Raw genomic sequence first — 11,070 nt, 5'->3', positions numbered from 1 at the left:
ATAATCCCACGAGCTAAAAAACATTTTTTCACGAGTTACGAACAATATTTTTCATCACAATGTGGCGGAAATTGGACTTTTAGGCACGCGGAGCGTGCCGAAAAGTTCACTTTTCGTCATAGCGTGATGAAAATTATTTTTTCTCGTTACATATTTACATCAATATAATTATTAAAATATCATCAAGAATACATTTTTTCAGAGGAAAAATATAGATAACAATAATATTAAATTTTAATAATTCTATTAACTTAACTATGGATGATTAAAATTGGAATTGATCCTCATGTCAAATGGTCGTTCATCAGTAGTTGATGGTGTTGGTTCTACTCGTGCTGGTAGCTACCGACCCACAGTGTAGTTGATACGACACTGTTCATGGACGACTACTTCAGTCACAGTCTCCAAAAATTTCCATTTATCATCCCCTCTCGTTTTACTTCTATTGATGAAGGTAGGGGAGGGTGGGGTAAAATGGACGCTTTAGACTTTTTTTAAAAATTATTCATAACTCAGAAACAAATTTATCAATTGAGCTAACTTTAGGCTCATCACAAAGGGAAAGAGTTGTTCTTTGTATTGAAGAAAAATTATTAAATTTCATCAACATTTCAACCCTTCATTAACATTTGAAAAAAAATCTGTTATGTCCGAAGACGTTATCCAGCGTCGGAGGATAAGGTTTTTTTTATTGATCTCCGTGATCTTAATGGAAATTATCAGTAGAAGGTTTATAGGTCTAAACCTCCTATCTGTTTCATTTTTTTTTTATTATAAAGAACGACGCTTGTTTCTTGGCACTTACCGTTGCTCGTTGCTGAGAGTTTCAATTTTCAATGGAGACAATGGGGAATTATTTTTAAAGAATCGTGGAAGAGAGACGGGGAAGAATAATTTATTTCAAACGAAAAGATTTCCTCTCAATTTTTCCTTGTCTATTATAATCGAATTCGAAATGATTTTACAATTCATTACAGAGTTTTGATTACTTTTTTTTTGTGTTTGAGAAAAATGGATGGTCCGCTTATTAAATTCTGTTTAACGCGATTTTTAAGATGAAATTTGTCTCTATATTTTCAACTGGATGAAATCCTAAATGTTTGAACGTAGTTTTGTACTCACTGTCAGCAGATTTTCCCTTGAGTTACTTAAATGCTGTGTTCTTTATCCAATTTTACTTGGCACTTTTGTTCTTTTATATTACTGTTCAATAGGGTTCGGTTTTTATTTTATTTTTTTTTTACACTTCTTTAATTGTAGTTAATCTAGCTTGTTTCACAGTTTTTATGGATTCCTGAGTCCTTTTTTCCTCGAGGTTCGCACTAGCGCGGGAATTTCAATGTCCGTGTGCCGTGTGTGCTACTAACAGTTGGAAGTAGACTTTCTTCCACTGGTCGAAGATTTTATTTTACTTTTGTTGGGCAATACCCTTGAATTTAAGAGTAAAATTGTACTTAGTTCTGAGTACGAAGCCAATGATACAGCACACCTGGTAACTGTACCAAAATTTGAGTCACTTTCCCGATATCGTATCTGACCAACTTCGATTTTGGCTTTACGGAATCCACCGGAAAACTCGACCCGTCAGTTTATTCTACGCGAAGAAGTTCCAAATTTGCCAAAGGTTGGCTGTCGACTGGAAAAGCTTTACTCAATTTTTTGGTACGCGGGTGTCTGTTAGTTTCCAGGTGTTTAATTCTTATTGGTTACAAAAAATGTTAGACATTTCTCAATAACTCCAAAAACGGAGTTATTATTGCTGTAACTTGTTTGGAAGTAAGGATTTCCCAATGCGGAAATCTGGGTGACTGTTCTCTTTTATTCTTGTAGGTGAGTTGAAATTTGCTGACTCAGGAATTTCGCTCTTGCGTTCTGCGTTGAGTAGCCCTCATTTCCAGCAGGTATTGGAGTTTTTGAAGATTGTTCCTCAATGGGGATTCAATAAATATATGAAATAAATTGGGACATTGCAAATCAAAAGTGTTCGTTTTACCCCAACCTCCCCAATTTATTCCTCTTTGTTTGACCACTTTTTTCAAGTCGTTAGCGGCAACAATTTCATCACACACAAAACAAGTACCCGAATGAGGCATTTCAGTTTTGAGCGACTAATACTTAGAAATTTACAAAACCCCAGCTACGTGAAACGAAGACAATGAAGCAACTAGCACGTGGTCTGATGGACCCAGAATATTCAATAACGTTAGGTCCGCCACCGCAGATGCACGAACAGCTGCGAACTGAAAAAAATGTGGAGGGGAGCACGTAGAAAACCAGTCGACCCTTCGATTTTCACGCGAGAGATTTCTACTACTGTATGTACTACTAGCCTCACTTATAACGCAAATATTTTGTGAGACGCAAGCCGTGTGGATAGATTCACTTCTAGGAGTGTTCTGATTTCGTGCAGACGACTACCGGGGTTTAAATATGGTCTCCTAAGGAAAGTCATTAAATATTACTCATCCCTTCCTCCAAATCATTTCCAATGGCATAGAGTGAGAATAGGGTACCTAGGGAGGGAGGACAGACAAGCCCTAGGCCTGGCGCCTCACCCCAGGGGGCAAGGTGTCTCCGATCTCCAACACGGGGCGAGGAACCTATTTTCAAATTATTCATTTCCCTGAAAGTCAATAGTAGTTGACGACGAGTCCCACAAAATTAAAATGAGCATTACAACGTAGCATTAAAATCTCAATGACGACAGATGAATCATCAAATTGCTGGGAAATTGTTTAAAATTATTAAATTTTCCACTGAGGTGTTCTTATCCATTAATGTAAAATTAACTATATTATTCCAAAAGTTGATTGATGAATCCACTGGCATTTGAGTTAGCAAATTCCCAGCTTATCATCAACGACTAATTTACAAACAAAATGAAATTTTGAATATTCCCCGAGAAGAGTTTGAAGTTAATTGATGAAGGATCTGATTTGATAAAATCAGATCCTTAGAACTCATAAAAATTCGAGTTTTCACTCTTTACTAACTATCACTCTTAATTACCCATATTTATCCAAGTTTTGCAAGTTCATCGCGGTGAACGATAATTCTGAGAAGGATTAGAAAACGAGATTATTGCTTATGCGACGTTCAGAATCCCTGCTATTGTAGCATGCTATTTATTTATGCAGATGAAGTAGATTAAATCCCAAAAATTGACCATGTCTTATCATGTGAATCATAAATATAAAGGTGGCCTATTCATGCCCTTTCATTACTTCAAGATTTCATTACAAATTGACATTAGCAGTGAAGTGTCTCTATACAAAAAAATTTATGCACCTACATTTCTGTGCTTCTCTGAATTTTCAAATTAATCACTTGGATTTGAGGACGGAAAATCGCAATATCGTCACGCCATTGATTGAATAATCAAGTACATGTAGATTTGAATCTGCGCATACCGCTCTTTTCATTGACGTGCGCACGCCGAAAGGGGTGGAGCCTCGGGAAAGACACTGGAAGTATCACGAAATTGGGGTTAAAAAATTTCCGACATTTTTTACGAAAAAACAATTCATCCTAGAACATCGTTTCAGATATCATTTTTGTGTGGAATTTTCACGTCTACAGTTGGGTATTTTTTTTTCTCAATCCATTGAGTTTGGTCGAAACTACAAATGTTTTTGTCATTAACCCCAAAAAAAATCGTTCTTTTCTTATTTTTGCTTCCGAAGGGAAGCATTGTTTTTGGTCGATTTTTCGATTGTCTAATTTTGATTGCAAATGGTCCAAGACATCATGAAACATGAAGAAATGATGTTTTTAAAGTCATGTCTGTATGTGTGTATGTGCAAATTCGCGTTTTTCGGGTTTTATTTTTAGAAAATTGAACATAAATACGGTGAAATTCGGAGCTAAAAATCTGAAATTTTGTGTCATGATAGCCATTAATGAGCCCCATTATGGTGCTTCATTTCAGCTCGATCGGTCCAGTAGTTCTCGAGATATAACCACTTGTTTCTATTTCGTTTTTGATCTATATCTCGCCAACCACTGCACCGATTTCAACTTTTTTTTTTCAAAATATTCGTCTCAATGCCTTCTATCTAAGCCACTCATAGCATATATATTACTCATACAGAGTTTAGAGATATAGCCGTTTATTCGTTTTTCCACCGAAAACCTTGTACGCACAATAACGCAATGAAAAAAAGAGATAGCGACTTGAAATTGTGTATGCTGCTAGCATTTGTGATATAGACGGTTCGTATTTCAGATGGAGAAAATCGGCCAAGTGGTTCGCGAGATATTCAACTTTTAGTGACCATCTATTTTGTCAAATATCTCGGTAACTACTGGACGGATTAAATTTTTTTTTTTCAAAATACTTGTCTCAGCGACGGCTATCTAGATCAATCAAAATATATATACCCTTTCGTTCAAAGTTTTTGAGATATTTACGTTTTTCTGTTTTTTTGTTTTTCTCGTTCTTGTGGGGCTGATATCTTGTGATACAGAAACAATATCGAACTGAAATTTTGTATTGATATACATCTCTTGTAATATCAAGGGTCGGTAATCAAGATGAGAAATCCATTTTACTGATAAGTTGAATATGTGATTTCGAACATTGTACAGGGTATGGGTGGGTAATCATTGACTGAGATGCGTACGGACATTTGAATATTTGAACCAAGTTAGGTTATATCAGTAATTTCGACCTTTCGGACACCTCTATTTCGCTAAAAATATAGAGATTTAGTTCAAGTTCATGTTGTTTGCGAGTGAAAGTTTTATGGTTGTGTAATCTGGTAAGTAGTATATAAATTATTTTCCTGTAATGCAATGTCACTTACTGAAAAACTCTATCATCGTGGTGTGGAATCATATGAAGAGGACGAGAGAGAAAGATTAATTTCGACTGAGGTGTTTTGTAAATGGCTCCGATGAAGAGAGTACTTTAATAAAATTCATAAAATGTTCGTAATTGAATTTTCTAGGTTCACCAATTGAATGTCCGTCTGTTTTAATGGAAAATAGTGCTAACAAGCATTTTTAGCAATTCTAGGGTGAGAAAAAAAGATTTCTAGGGTGAGAAAAAAATTACGTTTGCTACATGGGAGAGCGGAGCGAAATAGGACGGTTCGAAATCTTTTCCAATTACCATAATTTTCATTTGTGAATAGAAATTTTGGAATTTGGCGGAAGTCACAAACCGTCACGTTTATTTTCCGGCATGCTTCCCTTCGGAAGCCTACTACCAATGTAATTGGTAGAAATTAAAGAAAAGAATGTAACTAGTAGACAAAGTAACGGTCAAATATCTTCTGTCGATTAGCGTCGGTCGCCTGCTTGTTTTTAATATTTTATGCAGAGATCTATTTTTGATCATTTTGATATGTTATTCAGGACATTTTCATCTATCAAATTGATATTTTTTCATCCCGGGTGAAATAATCTACCAGTTAGGCAATTTTTGCGTCTAATTTGACTGGGAGTTTTTACCCCAAAATTGAATTTTATGATGCTTCTTGTAAATTCAAATTGGTTTTCATTTTTCTATAACTATTGACCAAATGAATGAAACTATTCGTATACCATTTTAAAGGGTATTTGTTGTTATAGAACATAAAAATTAGGGGAATTATAATTCAAAACCTGGGTAGCGCGCGTTCCGCCTAGTGAAATTAAAAATTCAACTGAACTGTACTTCCGAAATTCATGGATTCATTTGAATTTTCGGCAGAAGGCCCGGGTGGATCTTTCGAACGTTATCTCGATTGTTTTTCCATCTTCATAATGTAAAATATATCAGAATTTCCATTGGATTTTACATCACGCAGGAGTCCCTAAAAATTATGATTGTACAATCGAAAATGTAGAAAAAAATAGAAAAAAACTGAACATTTTCAAAGAGGGTTTTTAATAAAGATTAAAAAATAAGTCCGATAGATAGGAAATAGTGAATGGATAATCTATTATGATAACTAACGATCTGACAGCCGTTGACTCCTGTGACATCTGACGATCTAACAACCATTAGATACATCAAAGTATTAATTTGCAATTTTCGCCCTACTCGGTTTATTTCCCAATATCATTCAAAAACACTCTTTGAAAATGTGCGATTCGGTGAAGGATAGAAGGGTTTTGTAAGTTATAACACTCGGAATTAGCGTATACATCGAATGGAATTTATTCACAGCGAAAGTAACTTTGGTTTACACCTTGAGAGCTGGAACGAGAGTGAGCTCCCGCGACAACGGTATTAGATCATGCGATCGAGGACGTCTGAATTATTACGAATCGTCGCGAGGATGTCTTGCGACAAGGACAGTGATATATCGGCGACACGTGTCACGATACGAAATTCGATTGCTAAGCCGAGCTCGAAAATAATACATTGAAATGGTGTGAAATAAATATAAAAGTAGCTTCGCTACAGAAAATATTCAGCTTTTTTTCAACTTTTTTTTTATTGTACAATCATCATTTTTTGTGAATTCAGGGCTATATAAAACTGAATAGCAATTGGAGATCATTTCAGATTATCAAAATAAAACAAGCAGGCAACTTTAAGCATGTGATAGCAGGCTATCCCTTCATTGAATGCATTGACTATTTTTGATTTTATTCACTACTACCAATTTCATTCGTAGTATGCTTCGTACTATGAAACATCGACAATATCTCGAAAACTTTGTATGAACGGGTGTACAATGTATATATTTTGATTGATCTAGATGGAAGACATCAAAACAAGTATTTAAAAAAAAAATATTGAAATCGGTCCAATAGGTTTTGAGATATTGACCAAAATAGTTTTATACAAACAGTTGAATATCTCTGGAACTACTGAACCGATCGGGCTGCAACTGCGCGCTGAAGTTGAGCTCAATAGTACCTACCATAGGCCAAAATTTCATATTTATATCAATGGATTTCCGCTTATCAATGTTATAATTTCTGAAAACTGACCAGCCAAAAACCGAATCATCAGACCCGGACATATAGATATTTTCAAAAACCATCATTTCTTCACGTTTCATAACATTCTACACCATTTTCCGATAAAATTGAAAAATTTCGAAATCCGACGAATATAATACCTCCATTCGGAAGCAAAAAACAACCAAGATTATGTTTGGAAGATGATCCACCCGGGTCGGAAATTTAAAGTTTTATGAGTATTTCCCTCTTAAATCAAATCCAATGTCATGACTGAAATTCCAATTTTTTGAACACCTGTCACTCCATTTTTTCGCATTACCCGCGATGTGATTTGAAGAATCACCATAACAAATAGCACAGAACGATATAAAATCAGTTCCCTTCTGGTTTGTTGTGGCCACTGTCCAACGATACTCGTGCAAAATCTCGCAGGTTTGTAGTAAGGGTGATCCCAGAAGTTCGACGTCATAGCTCGCTCGGTTTCTCTATCCTCACACCTCCAGAATGTTATAATGAAAGCAACTCCTGGTGAACCCCCACCGCTCGCCATCGCGTGATCGGAAAATAAAATATTATTGTTTACCTGTGAAAACCGAACATCTGGGCTTGACAAGTGACAGCATTATTTTATAATATTCCGCGAGGGGAGTGTTATTGTTGAGGGAAAACATTTCTTCCGAGCATCTAAACTTGTCAGTACGATTTTGATGCGTGGGGGAGCAACAGAAAATAGAAGTGAAGTTTAAATCTTTCAAGGAGAGAACAGTTGCTTTATTTTACTATTTTTCTCGGGCGGCCGAAAAATAAAGAAATAGTATCGATGAGGGGGATTGGGTGAATTATTTTATGAATCGTGTGGACTTTGAATTGTGGGTGGAAAGAGCGCTCTGACGAAAAATGACAAGAAACATTATCATGCACGGAGAGAAAAACTACAAAGTTCTCAAACAAGTCTTACTTGTGCCAAGGAAATAGTTTTTTGAAAATTATCGAAAAAGGATTTATTTATGCCAAACATGCAGAGAGTGCGCCAGAATGAAAAGTTTTTGTCGCAAAAATAGATTTAGTAGTTTAAAAAAATTGCATTCTCTGTACATGCAAGAAATGCCATTTCTAGCACTACTCCTTCGTTATTCGATACTCCCATACGTATTTTGCTCCCGAAAAATCTTTAATTTATGCGAAACAAGGGATAGTAGTTTTTCGTTTCGGCTGTCTAATAATGACAGACAAAAAATGAACCCTTAAATGAAACAATAATAATAATATGATAGCAATCTTGTAACTTAGGGATAAAATATTTGTTGATAAATTTTCCTGTATATGAGATATTTTTATCCTGAAAAGACATCGTCTGGTGTGAATTATCCGCCTCTTGAGCCAAATATTTCGTTGCTATCGGAAGTAGAACAATTATTCATGTTTGAGACTTTCAAATTCGAACCAAACAAATTCTTTTTTGGCAATTTTCAACTAGCGATTTTGTTGGCCCCGATAAAACTGGTTTGACGTGTTTATTTTTCTCTCAGTGTACGAGAAAAATTACCGTGCTGGCACAGTAAAGTGGGTTCNAATTTATGCGAAACAAGGGATAGTAGTTTTTCGTTTCGGCTGTCTAATAATGACAGACAAAAAATGAACCCTTAAATGAAACAATAATAATAATATGATAGCAATCTTGTAACTTAGGGATAAAATATTTGTTGATAAATTTTCCTGTATATGAGATATTTTTATCCTGAAAAGACATCGTCTGGTGTGAATTATCCGCCTCTTGAGCCAAATATTTCGTTGCTATCGGAAGTAGAACAATTATTCATGTTTGAGACTTTCAAATTCGAACCAAACAAATTCTTTTTTGGCAATTTTCAACTAGCGATTTTGTTGGCCCCGATAAAACTGGTTTGACAACGTGTTTATTTTTCTCTCAGTGTACGAGAAAAATTACCGTGCTGGCACAGTAAAGTGGGTTCGGATGGTCTTTCCAGGCGGAATGTGCCGCAAAGAGTAAGAAAAAGTACTGTTGCACCAGTCATTTTTTCGGATAAGTGCGGGGAAAAATTCTTGTGCAGAACGGTAAAATCGAAGAGACACTGAATTTTTCCGAGAAATACGAGAAAAATTATAACACTGACTGGCAAATGTTTTCGGTCGTGTTATAGAAATTAGTCAGGGATCAAGTTTTTATTGTGCGGTACCGGAAGTTTTATTATGTAGCACCGGAATTTTTCTGGTGCTAGACAATTGAACCCACTTTACTAGACGGCATGCTAATTTTTGTCTGAATTTCTCCAGAAAAATTGTGGAATTTTTTTCTCCGTGTGTGGCGGAAGGCTTATGTTGTGAATTTCTACGAAAATTTGAGAAAAACTGTAAAGCTAAGGATCAACATTATCTTTTAATTCCGGAGAATTCATTTTATTAGAATAAATTTTAACGTACTGTTACGTATGAAAAAATTTAATAGAAGACCTTAGCGATACGGTCTTCTTCGCTAGAAAATTCTATTGAAATTCTCTAGAAATTCTATGGAGATTCTATTAAAATTTTAGGGCGTTCTCATTAAAATTCTATTAATTTTTTGCGCAGATTCTATCAGATATTTGATAGGAAAAAGTCAATAGATTTCTATTTTTCTTGAGATTTTTTCTGTTAAAATTATTGAGCACGGATTTTATAAGTTTTTTTCGCTATATTTTGTTTTGAATTGCATTATAGTTATTTAAATAAAATTTTAAATAGGGGAGGGTAGGGTAAAAGGGACACTTTTAACTTTTAAAAAAATATCCATAACTCAGAAACAGATTTATCAATTGAGCTGAGTCTGAGCTCATTCCAAAGAGGAATCATTGGGTTTCAATTCATGACCCTGAAGTTTGCGGAAAAAAATCTTCAACAGAGAATATCTGGTGAGGAAATTGAGCAATTGGAAAATTTCAAATTTTATTTTGTCGGGCGTAATGAAATCCAATCGTGATGGTGCCGGAATATGTACATATATAAAGTAGGGATTCATTTTAATAATAATTTAACTATGGAAAACCATTGACACGGTATATCTCGCCTCAGTATTAATCGATTTGAAAAAAAAACATGGTCACGATTTTCATTCTATGAACTTTCTACGTGATGTTTTCCCATTTTTTTCTACTCCTATTGGTTAACATTGAATCCGCTGTCGAACACTACATCTTTGTCGAACTCTATTATTCATCTGACCCTCACGGAAAAAAATATATGCAAATAATTATACGTGACATATATGTGACATATTGCATTTTTCGCCGAAAATATATCTTACATATATGTTAGATATATGTCGAATATATATGGGTAATATATATGTGCTCGCCTATATTCAGCATATATCTGATGTATTGCATTTTTCGCCGAAATATATGTGCATATAATTTACATATATTTCACATATGTGGACATCCGCATGAAAAGGGACCACTTTGTCGATTCTAGTTTCCGAGATATTCACGTTTTTCTCTTGCCAACTCCCATTTAAACCCATGTTAAATTATTTTTTCGATCTTCTTTAGCATCGTCACTCTTTACGCTATCAAGTTCATTCTGGGCTCTAAATGTTCAGAATCAGATCAAGATTATGGGAATATACATAACTCCAATAGTGCCAAAGTGGTCCCTTTTCATGCGGACGTCCACATATATTCCGTTTTTCGTACGGGGAATCGTCCGATTGAAAAAATAAACAGAATCACGTTTGAAAAAAATAGAAATCTTCTCGTGATGTTTCTTGTTTCTTGTTATAAATGTTTCATTTATGATATATGCAATGTTTTTCACGAGAAATTTCAATTTTTCTTGGAGTTTTTTTCGCTCTTCACCACGCAGTTGGTAAACGAGAGGTTGATCATGGGTACACTCACCAGTTGTAGCATAGACATTCATAGAAGTTTGGAATTTCTGCACCTTGCCCATCATCTTGAATTGTTTTGAACATTTTGGTCGCCTGCATGACGCGAAATCTGAGAACTTGCCGTTATTGCGTTCTTTATTCCCGTGGAATCGTAAAGAACACAAGGTACTGAGATTTTCCGGTAGATCTCTTCTCAAAATGGTGTGAAATTTCTGAAGGAATGATTTCTTCTTATGAAGAATGTGTTCATTATCGACAGTAACTGATCCCACGTATTCATAATG

Source organism: Diachasma alloeum, unplaced genomic scaffold (assembly GCF_001412515.2).
Source record: "Diachasma alloeum isolate Michigan unplaced genomic scaffold, Dall2.0 Dall_scaffold_00369, whole genome shotgun sequence".
Classification (NCBI taxonomy): Eukaryota; Metazoa; Arthropoda; class Insecta; order Hymenoptera; family Braconidae; genus Diachasma; species Diachasma alloeum.
The sequence above is the reverse complement of the archived record's forward strand: the minus strand, read 5'-3'. Positions refer to the sequence as shown.